General features: G+C 38.1%; 1 non-coding gene across 1 annotated transcript; it reads right to left on the bottom strand.

Moving 5' to 3' along the window:
* Nucleotides 1-14,946: 14,946 nt before the first annotated feature.
* Nucleotides 14,947-15,076, bottom strand: LOC117202941 (small nucleolar RNA SNORA11). Its single transcript, XR_004485480.1, has one exon. It is a non-coding gene; the product is annotated as a small nucleolar RNA SNORA11 (small nucleolar RNA).
* Nucleotides 15,077-15,562: the final 486 nt, after the last annotated feature.

Below are 15,562 nucleotides of genomic sequence, written 5' to 3'. Positions count from 1 at the left end.
TCTTTGGCAGCAGACTTTATTATGTTGTTTTTTTAAAAAACGCTTGTTTCTGGGTTAGAAGAGTCTTGAATCTGAAAGTATGTTGCTTATTCCTGTGAAATTGTCGCTAAGTATGCAAAAAACAGCAAAATAGCAGACCTGACCACTATGCTTTGAAAGGCCTGCTTGTAAGGTTGGTCCTTGGCTGGCATCTGGGAACTTAGATTTCTAGGGTTCCCTCCACTCTCACTGATAAGAGTTGCTTGCTGTGACTAAGGCGTTTGTATGGTGTGGTTTGTGCTGAACACCAGCTTTCTTCCCGGGAGTCTAGAATTTTGGTATATGCTAGGCAGAAGGTACCTATGTGACTATCCCGCAATAATAACCCTGGCACTGCATCTTTAATGAGCTTTTGTGGTAGACAGCATTTCACACATGTCACAACTCAGTTGCTAGGGGAATTAAGCACCTCCTGTGGTACTCCACTGGCAGGGACTCTGGAAGATTGTGCCTGGTTTCCCCCGGACTTTGCCCCATACACCTTTTCCTTTGCTGTTTTGCTTTGTATGCTTTTGCTGTAGTAAATCATAGCCATGAGTACAGTCATATGCTGAGTCCTATGACTCCTCCAAGCATATCATCAAACCCAGGAGGTGGGGAGGGGGCTCTTGGGGACCTGACACACTAAGCAATTGCAGAGGGTGTTCACTGGCAGCCTTAGAAATAGGCAAAGAAGAAAAGTAGAGCAAAGCAAAGAAAAAGGCACATTATTGTAAAACTTATAGAGGTTTTACGTTACAAATTGCTCAGATATTTTACCTGAGATTATTATGCATATATAAGGGAGTGGTATACTAAGTCTCAGGACGCTTTCATTTATACCAGTAGTAGAACTACCCTTGGCTTATTTTCAGACTTGGGGTTCTCTTTTGCTTTTTTTAAATTTTTTTAAATTTTATTTTATTTATTTATTTTATTTTTGGCTGCGTCAGGTTTTAGTTGTGGCATGCGGGATCTTTGTTGTGGCGCCCAGGCTCTTTGTTGCAGCCCGCGGGCTTCTCTCTAGTGGTGTGCGGGTTTTCTCTCTCTAGTCGTGGTGTGCGGGCTCCAGAGCACATGGGCTCTTGAGTTTGCAGCACACGGGCTCTCTAGTTGAGGCACGAGGGCTCAGTAGTTGTGGTGTGCAGGCTCAGTTGCCCTGCACCAGGTGGGATCCTAGTTCCCCAACCAGGGATCAAACCTACGTCCCCTGCACTGGAAGGTGGATTCTTTACCACTGGACCACCAGGGAAGTCCCCTCTTCTGCTTTAAATGGATGCTTCAATATTTTTATACTGTCCTATTCTCTGTATCACTGGAGTTCACTCATCCTTGTATTCATCACACTCTTAAAGGCAAGAAGACCTCAACATAGTGGATGAGTTAAGTAGTTGTTCATAAGGAAACAGGATCATTACCCAGAACTACCCTGCTAAAAAAACATGTCTTGAAGCCTATTTTGCTGACCTTTGCAAATGGGTTATAGAAGAGTGGTCATAATTTCTTGAACATTGCCTAGACTCTTTAAGCAAAACTTTTAGTTGTATTTCATTAGAAATCTGTTCAAGCCCAGCCTTGGTTTCAAACATCTTACTAAGCTTCGTCATGTATTGTCAAACATATATATATGAGTATATGTATGTATATATATACATATATATGTGTATATATATATATGTGTATATATATGTATATTTTTATATCACATATGTCACAATTATTGATACACCTGGTTGTTTTGGGTTTTATTTTTGCTTTTTTGACTTTTATGTCTTTTTCAAAATAAAAAGATAAACCTGTGATTTTTAACTAAAATTTTGTGGCTCTTGTCTGAATCCTATATGATTAAAAGGACAGATTCTTTATTTAATATGCACAGTTAAAGTGTAAGCATACAGGTTATCTGATTCACAAAAGCTTGAGGTAAGTTGAGACAGGTCTACTACAAAGAGAAAAGCTAATTTAGTCTGTGCTAGAGTCAATAAGTGTGCATCAGTTTTTTTTTCCTCCGCTTCTAGATATGTGGATAATAACAAACAAAAATAACTCTGAATGTCTTTCTATTTAACACCAGAAGTTGTGTGAGATTTGTGAATTCACTTCCAACATAATAATGATGCCACTTTATGAAGACTATTCTGAAGGAATTGAGATGCTACCTGGTTTTTCCAGCATTTTTCTTACTTTACTCCTTGCTCTGATCTGTGACTCTGCCAGCCTGACCCCTGTTATCCTCTCAAACCTCCATAAAGTTAGGAAAATAGTCTGAGGAATAGGAAAACCCAAAGGGTTTCTTGACATGCAAAATATAGAGTTTAGATATTAATAAAACTAATCAACGTATTGTGGAATTTCCTGAGATGTAAAATGAATTTATGTAAGAGATTTATTCTACAATTTGGGGAATCTACTCATGTGATTGAGTTTACTTTAAATTAGTTCAAGATAAGCAGATCACGTTCTAGAGTTCTTTTAATTTTGCCTTTTCTTTTTCCTTTTTCACCATTTCCAAGTTATATTTTCTCTTCTCCTTTTGGAAATACCTCATAAATGTTTGTAGGAAAAATTTACATTAGGATGTGGTAGGAGCAGGAGTCCCATTAGCAGTTTATGAACTTTTCCTGGGAGACTATAGACCTCTGATGTTGCTCAACCAGAATTTAGGGTAAAAAAATAGGAGTCAAATATCTTACTTGAGACTTTGAATCACTTTATTTTCTTAATGTGGAAGGCTAGTAAAAGTCATTCATTTCTTGAAGGTTGTGGTGAGATGACATTTTCAAGGAGACCCTACACAAACTCTGAATATGCTTCCTTATCAAAAATCAATTTACCTCTAGAGGGCAACATACACTATTTTTTTTTTTTTTTGGAGCTGTCTCAGGTCTTAGTTGTGGCACGTGGGATCTTTGCTGAGGCATACGGGATCTTTCGTTGCAGGGCGCAGGCCTCTTTCTAGTTGTGGGATGCGGGGTTTTTTCTGTTCGCTAGTTGTGGCGCTTGGGCTCTGTAGTTTGCGGCACACGGGATCTCTATTTGAGGCGTGCAGGCTCAGTAGTTGTGGCACGCAGGCTCAGTTGCCCTGCGGCATGTGAGATCTTAGTTCCCCGACCAGGGATCGAACCCGTGTCCCCTGCCTTGGAAGGCGGATTCTTTACCACTGAACCACCAGGGAAGTCCCATATACTTATTTTTGATCAGTAGATGCTAATAAAATTTTCTGTAACTTACATTTTCTTTTCTGAGTCTTAGCTTTTGTGGGACGTAAAAATTTACCTTGGTCAATGAAGATTTACTTGAAAAACTGCTGGATGGAAGTCTTTCCGTAGAATACCTGACGGTAGGTGGGAATCATGGAATAGGATATCAGTAATCTGAACTGCCTTATCTCCCCAAGCTCATCTTAATCTTATATTCCTCTCTTCATCTCCACCCCCAAATTCAGGAGATTTAGAGACAGGGCTTGTCTTTAGCTACTACAATATGGAGAGTAATAGCAAAGGCTTTAGAATTATACCTGGTTTTGAATCCAAGTTCCACCATTTACTAGCCCTATGTTCTTCCTAACTTATTTAATATCAGTCTCACTTTCCTCATCTCTAAATGAGATGATAACAGTACCTACTTCATGGATTCTTGGGAAAATTAAGTGAGATAATGCATAAAAAACAATCAGTTCCTAGTACACAATAATTGAAAGTCATTGCTGTTATTAGTTATAACCAAAACAAAGATGGCTTTGGTAATTCCCTTTCTAAGCTATTCCTTTTATTCCTTCAGGCAATAAGTTCCAAAAATATGAGTTAGATATGGTGGAACTTAGTTAAAGAGACCTTTCTGGGTTCCCTGAAATTTTACCATGTAAATCATGGTGAGGTCACTCTAAGGAGTCAAGAGGGAGAGAGCTAGCTTGGTTAAATCACAGAACAGTGTAACTTCACTTACAACAGAGGAAATACAGATGAAAACTTCTGAGTTATCATTTCTCACCTATCTGATGGGCATAAATTCAAAAGTTTGTCGAGATACTCTGTTGATGAGGCTGTGGAAATACAGGCATGCTTAGCATTGCTGATGGGAATGCAAAGATCAGTCATATGGCCCCTACAGAGGAGAATTGGGGAATATTTAGCTCAATTACATAAGCATTTCCTTTTGGACTCAGCAATTCTATTTATAGGAACTATTGCAAAGATATACTGGCAAAAATAAGAAAATATGTATGCACATGGCTATTCATACCAGGAATATTTCTGATAGCAAAAGACTGGAAACAACCAAATTTGCAGTTAATCGGGGAGTGATAATATAAACCATGGACATCCACACTGTAGAGCACTATGTGGTTGTAAAAGGGAATGAAGTATATCTATATTTACTGACAAGGAGTGATCTACAGGATCCACTGTAAAGTATAAAACAAAGTCAGAATCAGGAATTCCCTGGCTGTCAGTGGTTAGGACTCGGCACTTTCACTGCTGTGGCCAGGGTTCAATCCCTGGTCAGGGAATTAAGATTCCGCAAGCTGCGCAGTGCAACCAAAAACACAAACAAAAAAAACAAAGTCAGAATTGTATGTATGATATGTTACTGCTTATGTAAGAAAGGGGGGAGATAAAAAAAAAATATATATATATATATACAAAACTAAAAAGCATGGTTACCTATGGGGGAGAGAGGCAAGAGGGTAGAGGCAACAGGGTAAGAAGCTAAACTTCTGAATAGATCTCGTTTTGTAAATTTGACTTTGGAACCAGGTAAATATATAATTATAAAACAAAATTAAAGGATTCCTAACATTGATAGAAAAATGAAACATTTGACTATATATCAAGATGGTGGCCTAATCAAACTGAGAGTAATTATTTCAAATGACTTTAAAATTCAGTAAATTTGACTGAATATTCCTAGTGAGCTATTCCCTATGAACAAAAAAACTCCAAAAAAATAAACTGTTTTCAGTACTCTTCTTATTGATGGTATTATTATTATCATTATTACTCAGAGACTGTGAGTATACCATAAGATAAAGCAAATGACTAATTATGTTGATATAGTTAGGATAGCAGTATATGTTATGGAAGACAGTATTTATACTCTTTTTTGGAAACTTTTTGATTTTATTGAAGTATAGTTGATTTACAGTGTTGTACTAATTTCTGCTGTACAGCAAAATGACTCAGGTATACACATATATATTTTATATATACATAATGGAAAACAATATTTTATATTCTTTTCTATTATGGTTTATCCCAGGAGATTGGATATAGTTTCCTGTGCTATAGAGTAGGACCTTGTTGTTTGTCCATTCTATATGTAATAGTTTGCATCTACTAACCCCAAACTCCCAGTCCATCCCTCTCCCTCCCCTCCTCCCCCTTGGCAACCACAAGTCTGTTCTCTATTGGGAAACAGTATTTATAGATGTAAGATTTCAATGAGACTAAAAACTCTGTGGTCCTGAATTTGAATTAAAAGTATGTATACAGCAACTATACTTCAATTTTAAAAAATAGAAATAAATAAATAAATTTTTAAAACTACGCAAATGGAAAAAAGGCCTTAAATCAATGACAAACACAATAGCAACAAGCACCAAGATTATAGTCTCTGAAAAGCAATTCATACTAAAAGGAACCACATTATGCTGTACAGTACATCCCCATGATTTGTTTATTTTATTTATTTTTTAAAAATATTTATTTATTTATTTATATTATTTTATTTATTTTTGACTGCGTTGGGTCTTAGTTGAGGCACGCGGGATCTTTGTCGAGGTGTGCGGGATCTTTCATTGCGGTGCGCGGGCTTCTCTCTAGTTGTGGCGTGTGGGTTTCTCTTCTCTAGTTGTGGCACGCAGGCTCCAGAGCACGTGGGCTCTGTAGTTTGTGGCACACGGTCTCTCTAGTTGAGGTGCACGAGCTCAGTACTTGTGGCGTGTGGGCTTAGTTGCTCTGCAGCATGTGGGATCTTATTTCCCTGACCAGGTATTGAACCTGCGTCCTCTGCATTGTAAGGCAGATTCTTTACCACTGGACCACCAGGGCAGTCCCAACTTGATTATTTTATAACTGGAAGTTTGCACCTTTTGACCACCTTCACCCATTTCTCCCACCCCCGACCCCTCACCTCTGGCAACCACCAATCTGTTCTCTGTATCTATGGGCTTGATTTTTTTCTTTTTTTTTTTAAGTTTAAATTTTTATTTATTTATTTTCTTAATTTTGAGCTTGATTTTTTTGTTTGTTTTTTGTTTTGTTTTAGATTTCACACACAAGTGAGATCATAGAGTATTTGTCTTTCTCCGTTTTATTTCACTTAGCGTAATGCCCTTGAGGTCCATCCATGTTGTTGCAAATGGCAAGATTTCATTCTTTTTTATACCACTGAGTAATATTCCACTGTGTGTGTGTGTATGTGTGTGTGTGTGTGTGTAACATATCTTGTTTATCCATTCATCCATCAATGGACACTTAGGTTGTTTCCATATCTTGGCTATTGTAAATAATGCTGCAATGAACATGGGGTTGCATATACCTTTTCGAGTTAGTGGTTTTGTTTTCTTTGGATAAATACCCAGAAGTGGAATTGCTGGATCCTATGGTAGTTCTATTTTTAATTTTTGAGGAACCTCCATACTGTTTTCTATAGTGGTTGCACCAATTTACAATGCTACCAACAGTGCACAAAGGTTCCCTTTCCTTCACATCCTTGCAAACACTTGTTGTAGCTTGCTTTTTTTTATAATAGCTATTCTAACAGGTGTGAGCTGATGATCTCAGTGTGGCTTTGATTTGTATTTCCCTGATGATGGTGATGTTGAGCATCTTCTCATGTACCTGTTGCCCATCTGTCACATACCTGTCAGCCACTTGTATGTCTTCTTAAGGAAAATGTCTATTCATTTTTAATTTAAAAACTCCACTTTTTAATTGAATTTGTTTTTTGGTTTTTTTTTTTTTTTTGGTCTATTGAGTTGTATGAGTTTTTAATATATTTTGGATATTAACCCCTTATCAGATACATGATTTGCAAATATTTTCTCCCATTCTGTAGTTTGCTTTTTCACTTCTTTGATGGTTTCCTTAGCTGTGCAAAAGCTTTTTTAGTTTGATGTAGTCCCACTTGTTTATTTTTGCTTTTGTTGTTTTTGATTTCAGCGTCAGATTTTAAAAATCATCACCAAGACTTAGGTCAAGGACTTCCCTGGTGGCGCAGTGGTTAAGAATCTGCCTGCCAAGGCAGGGTACAAGGGTTCAAGTCCTGGTCTGGGAAGATCCCACATGCGGAGCAACAAAACCCATGTGCCACAACTAAGGAGCCTGCACTCTAGAGCCTGCGAGCTACAGCTACTGAGCTCGCATGCCACAACTACGGAAACCTGTGCACCTAGATCCTGTGCTCTGCAACAAGAGAAGCCACCTCAATGAGAAGCCTGCACACAGCAATGAAGAGTAGCCTCCTCTCGCTGCAACTAGAGAAAGACTGCATGCAGCAACGAAGACCCAACAAGGCCAAAAATAAATAAATTTATTTAAAAAAAAAGACTCAGGTCAAGGAGCTTAACGCCTATGTTATTAGGGATTTTATGATTTCAGGTCTTATGTTCAGGTCTTTTTGCATTAACTCTTGTGTATAGTATAAGATAATGGTCCAGTTTCATTCTTTTGCATGTGGCCACCCAGTTTTTCCAACACCATTTATTGAAGAGACTGTCTTTTTACCATTGTATATTCTTTGCTCTGTTTTCATATATTCTCTATTCCGTTCTGTTGATCTATGTGTCTGTTTTTATGCCAATACCATACTGTTTTGATTACTATAGCCTTGTAATATAGCTTGAAATCAGGGAGTATGATGTTGCCAACTTTGTTGTTCTCAAGATTTCTTTGACTATTCAGGGTCTTTTGTGATTCCATTACAAATTTTAGAAATTTTTTTTCTATTTTTGTGAAAATGCCTTTGGAATTCTGATAGGGAATGCATTGAATCTGTGGATTGCTTTGGGTAGTACAGTTATTTTAACAACATTAAGTCTTCCAATCCATGAGTATGGAAAATTTTTCCATTTATTTGTCTTCTTCAATTTATTTTATTAATGTAGTATTCAGTGTATAGGTCTTTCACATCCTTGGTTAAATTTATTCCTAGGTATTTTATTCTTTTTGATGCAATGTAAATGGGATTTAAAAAAATTTTTGTCTTTCTAATAGTTTGTTATTTGTGTATAGAAATGCAAGATTTTGTATCCTGCAACTTTAGTGAATTCTTTTATGAGTTCTAAGAGTTTTTTTTGGTGGGGTCTTTAGGGTTTTCTATATATAATATCATGTCATCTGCAATTAGTGACAGTTTTACTTCTTCCTTTCCAATTTGGATGCCTTTTATTTCTTTTTCTTGCCTAATTGTTCTGGTTAGGACTTCCAATACTATGTTGAATAAAAGTAGTGAGAGTGGGCATCCTTGTCTTGTTCCTGATCTTAGAGGAAAAGCTTTCAGCTTTTCACCTTTGAGTATGATTATGATGTTAGCTGTGGGCTTGTCATAAATGGCCTTTATTATGTTGAGGCACATTCATTCTATACCTAATTTGTTGAGAGTTTTCATCATGAAAGGATGTTGAATTTTGTCACATGATTTCCTGCATCTATTGAGATAATCATATGATTTTTATCCTTTTGTTAATGTGGTGTGTCACATTGATTGATTTGAAGATGTTGAACCATCTTTGCATTACTGGAATAAATCTCATGTGATCATGGTGTATGATCCTCTTAATGTATTGTGGAAATAGGCTTGCTACTATTTTGTTGAAAATTTTTGCATCTATGTTAATCAGGAATTCGGTCTGTAATATTCTTTTCTAGTGGTGTCCTCAGGGTAATGCTGACCTCGTAAACTGAGTTTGGGAGTGTTCCCTCTTATTTTTGGGAAGAATTTGAGAAGGATTGGTATTAACTCTTTTTTGAATGTTTGATAGAATTCACCAGGGAAGCTGTCTGGTCCTGGACTTTTGTTTGTTGGGAGGTTTTTGATTATTGATTTAGTCTCCTTACTGGTAATCAGTCTGTTCAGATTTTCTATGTCTTCATAATTCAGTTTTGATAGGTTGTGTGTTTCTAGAAATTTATCCATTTCTTCTAGGTTTTCAAATTTGTTGGCATATAATTGTTCATAGCAATCTCTTATGATCCTTTGTATTTCTGTAGTATCAGTTGTAATGTCTCCTCTTTCATTTCTGATTTTATTTATTTGAGTCCTCTCTCTTGTTTTCTTGGTAAGTCTAGCTAATAGTTTATCAACTCAAAAAATCTTGATAAAGAACCAGCTCTTAGTTTCACTGATTTTTTTTCTGTTGTCTTTTTAGTTTCCATTTTACTTATTTCTGCTCTGATATTTGTTATTTCCTTCCTTCTACTAATTTTGGAAATTTTTTTCTAGTCCTTCAGGTGTAAATGTAGGACATTTATTTGAGATATTTCTTGTTTCTTAAGGTAGGCATTTATGAACTTCCCTCTTACAACTGTTTTTGCTGCATCTCATAAATTTTGTTGTGTTTATTATTTTTGTTTGTCTCACATATTTTAAAATTTTTCCTTTGATTTCTTCTTTGACCCATTGGTTATTCAGTAGCATGTTGTTTAATCACCACATATTTGTGAATTTTCCATATATGTGAATTTTCACATATTTGTGAGTTTTCTTCTCGTAATTGGTTTCTAGTTTCATACCATTATGGTCAGAAAAGATGCTTGATATGATTTCAATCCTCTTAAATTTATTAAGACTTATTTTGTGGCCTAACACAAACAAATATAATGTTATATGTCAATTATACCTCAATTTAAATATTTTTAATTAAAAAAAATAAAATAGAGACCTAAAAGGAACCAGAAATCCTTGAAGAAAAGGCTGATAGCACACTTGGAACATGTTCAAGAGGCACCTGGAACTTCTTATCACGTCAGGAATAAAGGAAGCTAGCAAAGATTACTGAAGCTGAGTCAAAAGTCAGTGAGGCTCCCACTGGCCAAAGTTGGGATGATTTTGGCTATCAAGAATAGTAACTGGGCTTCCCTGGTGGCGCAGTGGTTGAGAGTCCGCCTGCCGATGCAGGGGACACGGGTTCGTGCCCTCATCTGGGAGGATCTCACGTGCTGCGGAGCGGCTGGGCCCGTGATCCATGGCCGCTGGGCCTGCGCGTCCGGAGCCTGTGCTCTGCAACGGGAGAGGCCGCAACGGTGAGAGGCCGGTGTACCGCAAAAAAAAAAAAAAAAAGAATAGTAACTGCAGGGACTTCCCTGGTGGTCCAGTGGTTAAGACTCCACGCTCCCATGCAGGGGGTCCAGGTTCAATCCCTGGTTAGGGAACTAGATCCTGCATGCCGCAACTAAGACCCGGCACAGCCAAATTAAAAAAAAAAAAAAAAAAGAATAGTAACTGCAGTAGGCTGAAGCAAACAAAATATGCTTAAATTCATGAGTTTATAATAATGTTAAAAAAAACAACAGCTCATTATCCACCTTTGGAAAGTGCTAGGGAACCAACTTATTTTGAAAACTAGTAATTGAAACAAGCATTTGTCCTGCTTTTACTATGCCACCTGTCCCTCAGTTGATGAAGAAAAGTTGCTCTTTATAAGTATGTCAACACATAAATGAAAAAGGATAAAATTGGAGCTTATCACTTTGCAACCTTGTGATATTGTGATTTATAGTAAGAAATATATATTTGGTCTTTGTCTCACTTTTGGCACAGAGCTCCTAAAACCCTTGGGATTTCCTAAATGATGAGTCTGGTAAAGGTGTCTCTTGTTATGTTAATGAGGTGACTTTTTGACCCCACTGAGGGATGGGGCCTGGTTGCCAGGAGAAGCTACCATATAATTAGAGGATTGGAACTTTTAGTTCCAATCCTGGAGGTTTAAACAATCCTCCTGGGGCTGGAGGTTTAAACAATCAGCAATGGCCTATGATTTAATCATCCATGCCTATGTAATGAAGCCTTCATAAAACCCCCAAAGGATGATGTTCAGAGAGCTTCCAGGTTGGGGGACCAGAACACTTCTATGTATCATGTGCAGGGCCCCGAACTCCACAAGGACAGAAGCTCTTTCGTTCAGGAGCTTGCCTTATGTATCTCTTGAACTAGCTGTGGATTTATATCCTTTAATAGCCTCTGTAGCAAGCTGGTAATCTCGTGAGTAAATGGGTTTCCTGAGTTCTGTGAGCTGCTCCAGCAAATAAGTCAAACCCAAGAAGGGGGTTGTGGGAACCTCTGATTCTATAGCCAGTAAGGTCAGAAGTATCAATAAAAGTAACAACCTGGATTTTCGACTGGGATCTGAAGTCTGCTCTAGCAAATTAATTGTGCCCAGGAAGAGACAGTCAGAATCTCTAATCTATAGCCGGTGGGTCAGAAGAAGAGGTAACAACCATGGGCTTACGATTGAGGTCAGAAGTGGAGAGCAATCTTGTGAGACTGAACTCAACCTGTGGAATCTGATGCTATCTCTAAGTAGATAGTGTCAGAATTGAATTGTAGGAGACCCAGCTGGTGTTAGAGAATTGCCTGGTGTTGTGGGGACCGCCCCCCAGCCCCACGTTGGAAATTGGGTCCAGAACCTTTAAGCTCCTAATGAAGTGATGATCTAATTAACTCAGAGGCTGCTCATTAGTGACTGCAAATAACACAAAAAGAAAGATAGGTGCCGACTGATTTGATCAAGCCTCTAAATTGAACTACCAAGTTACAGAAAATGCAGAGGACAGAAAAACATTTAAATATCACCATAGGGATTAACTTGCAGAACTAGTCTGTGGGAAATTTACCGGAAAACTGCCTGGTTTCTTAAACAAATAAATGCCAGGGGGGAAAAAGGAGAGGGACAAGGAAGCTACTGAATAAAAGATTAAAATACATATCAATCACACTGTATTTGGATCCTCATTCAAACAGAGACTGTTAAGAAAACTTATGAGAAAATCAGGGAAATTTGAATGCTGAGTATTTGATGGTGTTAAGAAACTAATGTCTTTGGTTGTGATAATGGTATTATGGTTATGTTAAAAAGGTAGTCCTCATCTTTCAAAGACACATATTGAAATACTTATGAGTGATATAACTAAAAATACAGAATATTGTTATGCTGACTTCTCCAACCTGAATATAGAAATATATATATATATATTTGGCTGCACCATGTGGCTCGCAGGATCTTAGTTCCCTGACCAGGGTGAAAGCACGGAGTCCTAATCACTGGATCGCCATGGAATTCCCAAGATAGAAATATATTAATGCAGCAATACTTTCCATCCACCCCCCGGCTTTATTGAGATATAATTAACATATAACACTGTGGAAGTTTAAATTATACATGATTATTTCATACATGTATATATTGTGAAACATTAATATTGGTTACTATATCCTTCACCTCCCATAATTACCATTTTTTTGGTGATGGTAGTGGTGGTGAGAACATTTAAGATTTATTCTCTTGGCAATTTTCGAATGTACAATACAGCATTGTTAACTATTGTCACCCTGCTGCACTTTAGATCCCCAGAACTTATTTATCTTACATCTGGAAGTTTGTACCCTTTGACCAACATCTCATTTTCCCCAACCCCAGCCCTAGCAACCACGAATCTACTCTCTGTTTCTATGAGTTTGTCTTTTTTAGATACTTATACAAGTGAGATCATACAGGATATTTCTGTCTGAATTATTCAACTTAGCATAATGCCCATCTATGTTATCATAGACAGCAGGACTTCCTTCTTTTTTTAAAGGATGAGTAATATTCCACTGTATGTGTGTATATATATATATATATATATATATATATATATATATATACACATACAATTTGAGATGTATATATATATATCAAATTTCCCATTCATCCTTCGATGGACACTTAGGTTGTTTGTTCCACATCTTGGCTAATCGTAAATAATGCTGCAGTGAACATGGGGATGCAGATATATTTTTGGGATAGTGATTTAATTTCCTTTGAATATATACCCAGAAGTGAGATTGCTGGATCATAGGTAGCTCTATTTTTAAGTTTTTGAGGAACTTTCATACTGTTTTCCCTAATACAGCCATTTTTTCCACTGCAAAGCACAGTGAGTAGAGAAGCCATTCAGAAGCCTAGGGTTCCAGGCAAATTTGAATTGTAAACCAGCTGTCCCAATACTCTAGGGGTGGGTCCTTTCAAATAGATGAGAGAGGAGACTGGATAGGTAAACTACTATTGGAACATGCCTGACATACAAATCAAAGGCTCACCGTGACTCTATTACTGCCCCTGGGATACTAAAATAGCCTCCTGACTGATCCCTCTTGGGCTTCCATCCTTCCCCACTCCTCAGAATAATCTCAAAACAGTGGCCAGAGTAATCATTTAAAATATGTACATCATATGATTTTACTTTTCTCCTTAACACTTTCCAATGGCTTTCCAGCTCACCTAGAATAAAATCCAAAGGCTTTACCACGGTCCCATGCTACCTCTATGACTCTCCCCCCCTGTCATTCTATGCTACCTCCACTGGCTTTCCTGTTGTTCCTCTAACATTCCAGGCTTTCTCCAAGTTCAGGGCCTTTACATTGGCCTGTTCCCTGTGTCTGAAATTGCCCTTTTACATAACAGCATGACTCTTTTACAACCTTCAGATTTTTCTCAAGTGTCATATTCTCAAGGAGGTCTTCCCTGGGCATATTATCTACAGTTTCAACACTCTCCTTTACTCACTTCCCATCCCCTTTCCTGCTTTATTTTTCACTCCTTAGCTAATCTGATATACAGTTTACTTAATTTGTCTTACTTATTATAAGTTTCTCTCACCAAGCTGCATGAGGTCAGAGGTTTGCCTGTTTTCTTCACTGCTATGTCCCTGGTCATAATAGGTGATTACTTAGGAAATATTTGTTAAATACATAAATGAATACCTGCAAGTCACTCCCCGCCCCACAGTTCATTCAAACCTAGTCATGTCACCTTATCAATGATGCCTTTCCTGAAGATCCTATACAAAGTAGCACCTTTCCCCCTACATACACACAGAGATCATTACTGAATCTCCTCACCGTTCTTTTTCCAAAAAATTGCATTTAGCACATTTTGACATATTATATATTCATGTATTTATTCTCTCTTCCCTTCCCTGTGGATTCTAATTTCCATGAAGGCTGGGACTGTATCCTCAGGGCCTTAGAACAGCCCTTGACTCTTGGTAGGTACTCAGTAGCTATTTTTTTTTTTAGATTAATTTGTGCTTTTATTTGCCAGTATTAACTACAGTGGCCTGCAAACTTTTTTGATCTAAAAGGTACATTTTACATCACGATCCAACAAACACACACATATATAATATGTATACATATATAAAAGTGAAACAAAAGTTTTGCCAAAAACGTCTACCCTGAGTGTTCTTTTTTTTTTAAACCAAGGATGAATTTCACTGACACATCATAATCACCAAAGTGCCCAGTTCATCTTAGGGTTCACTTTAATGAAATGAATAGTGTTGCACGTTCTACAGGTTTGGACAAAAGTATGGTGACATAAAATCATTATAATGTCATACAAAGTATTTTCACTGCTTATAAAAACTTCTGTACTCTATGCATTCATCTCTCCTCTCCCCCCAAATCCTGGCAACCATTGATCTTTTTATTGTCCCCATAGTTTTGCCTTTTCCAGAATGGCACATAGTTGGAATCTTTTTTTTTTTTTTTCCTTTAAAAGAGAGGTTCAAAGCCTTTATGTCTGTAAGACTACTCATGGCCCACCCACGCGTGGACCTGACAGGCTCTAGGTGGCAAACTCCCCCACTAAATACCGTAGCTTTCCTTCCAATACTGAGCCCTGTCGCACTGGTCCTGCCCAGCAGCCACGTGGAGGTGCAGGGGAACACGTGTTGGGTATTTGCTCATAGGAAGGCTACAAGCTTTGTGCCCCTTCTCACAATGAACCCAGATTCCTGTCGGGTGTGTTGTAAACACACGAGCCATTTCTTCAGGCCCCCTGCTCTGAGCACACCCCAAGTAGCTATTTCTTGGATTAATTAATGAACCAGTTCGGTCCGATAGTCTTCCCGCCACAATCACGAACTCTGTCAGGGTGGCTATGAGCTTCCAGCACGATCAAGAGAAGCTCGCCTGCGAGCACTCTAAACTCCTTCATCTCCCGTGCCTCTTCAAAGAAAGGCGATGCCCTTTGCAGGGAACTGCAAAAACATCGGTGTTCCCCATTTCATTTCTGCTCCTAAAATTTAACCACTGAATTAACAGCTCAGGCGAACGCAGCGAATAAAAGTATTTAGCAAATTACTTTGTGAACTGTCTTTGTAGTCTGTCTGTAAACTAACTTACATTTAACGGATTTACTCCACTTTATACCACCGTCGCACGGTGGGAGAACAAAAGCTAGTTCCCAGTAGGCGGGAGCCGGCCCCAACCAGCCAGGATCTGCGCCCTCCCGCCCCCGACAGGATTGGTCCAGGCTCCGCAGGCACCGCCCTGGTCGGGC

This window comes from Orcinus orca, chromosome 2 (assembly GCF_937001465.1).
Source record: "Orcinus orca chromosome 2, mOrcOrc1.1, whole genome shotgun sequence".
In the NCBI taxonomy this organism is placed as follows: domain Eukaryota; kingdom Metazoa; phylum Chordata; class Mammalia; order Artiodactyla; family Delphinidae; genus Orcinus; species Orcinus orca.
Note: the sequence above shows the minus strand (reverse complement) of the source record. Positions and strands in the feature narration are given on the sequence as shown.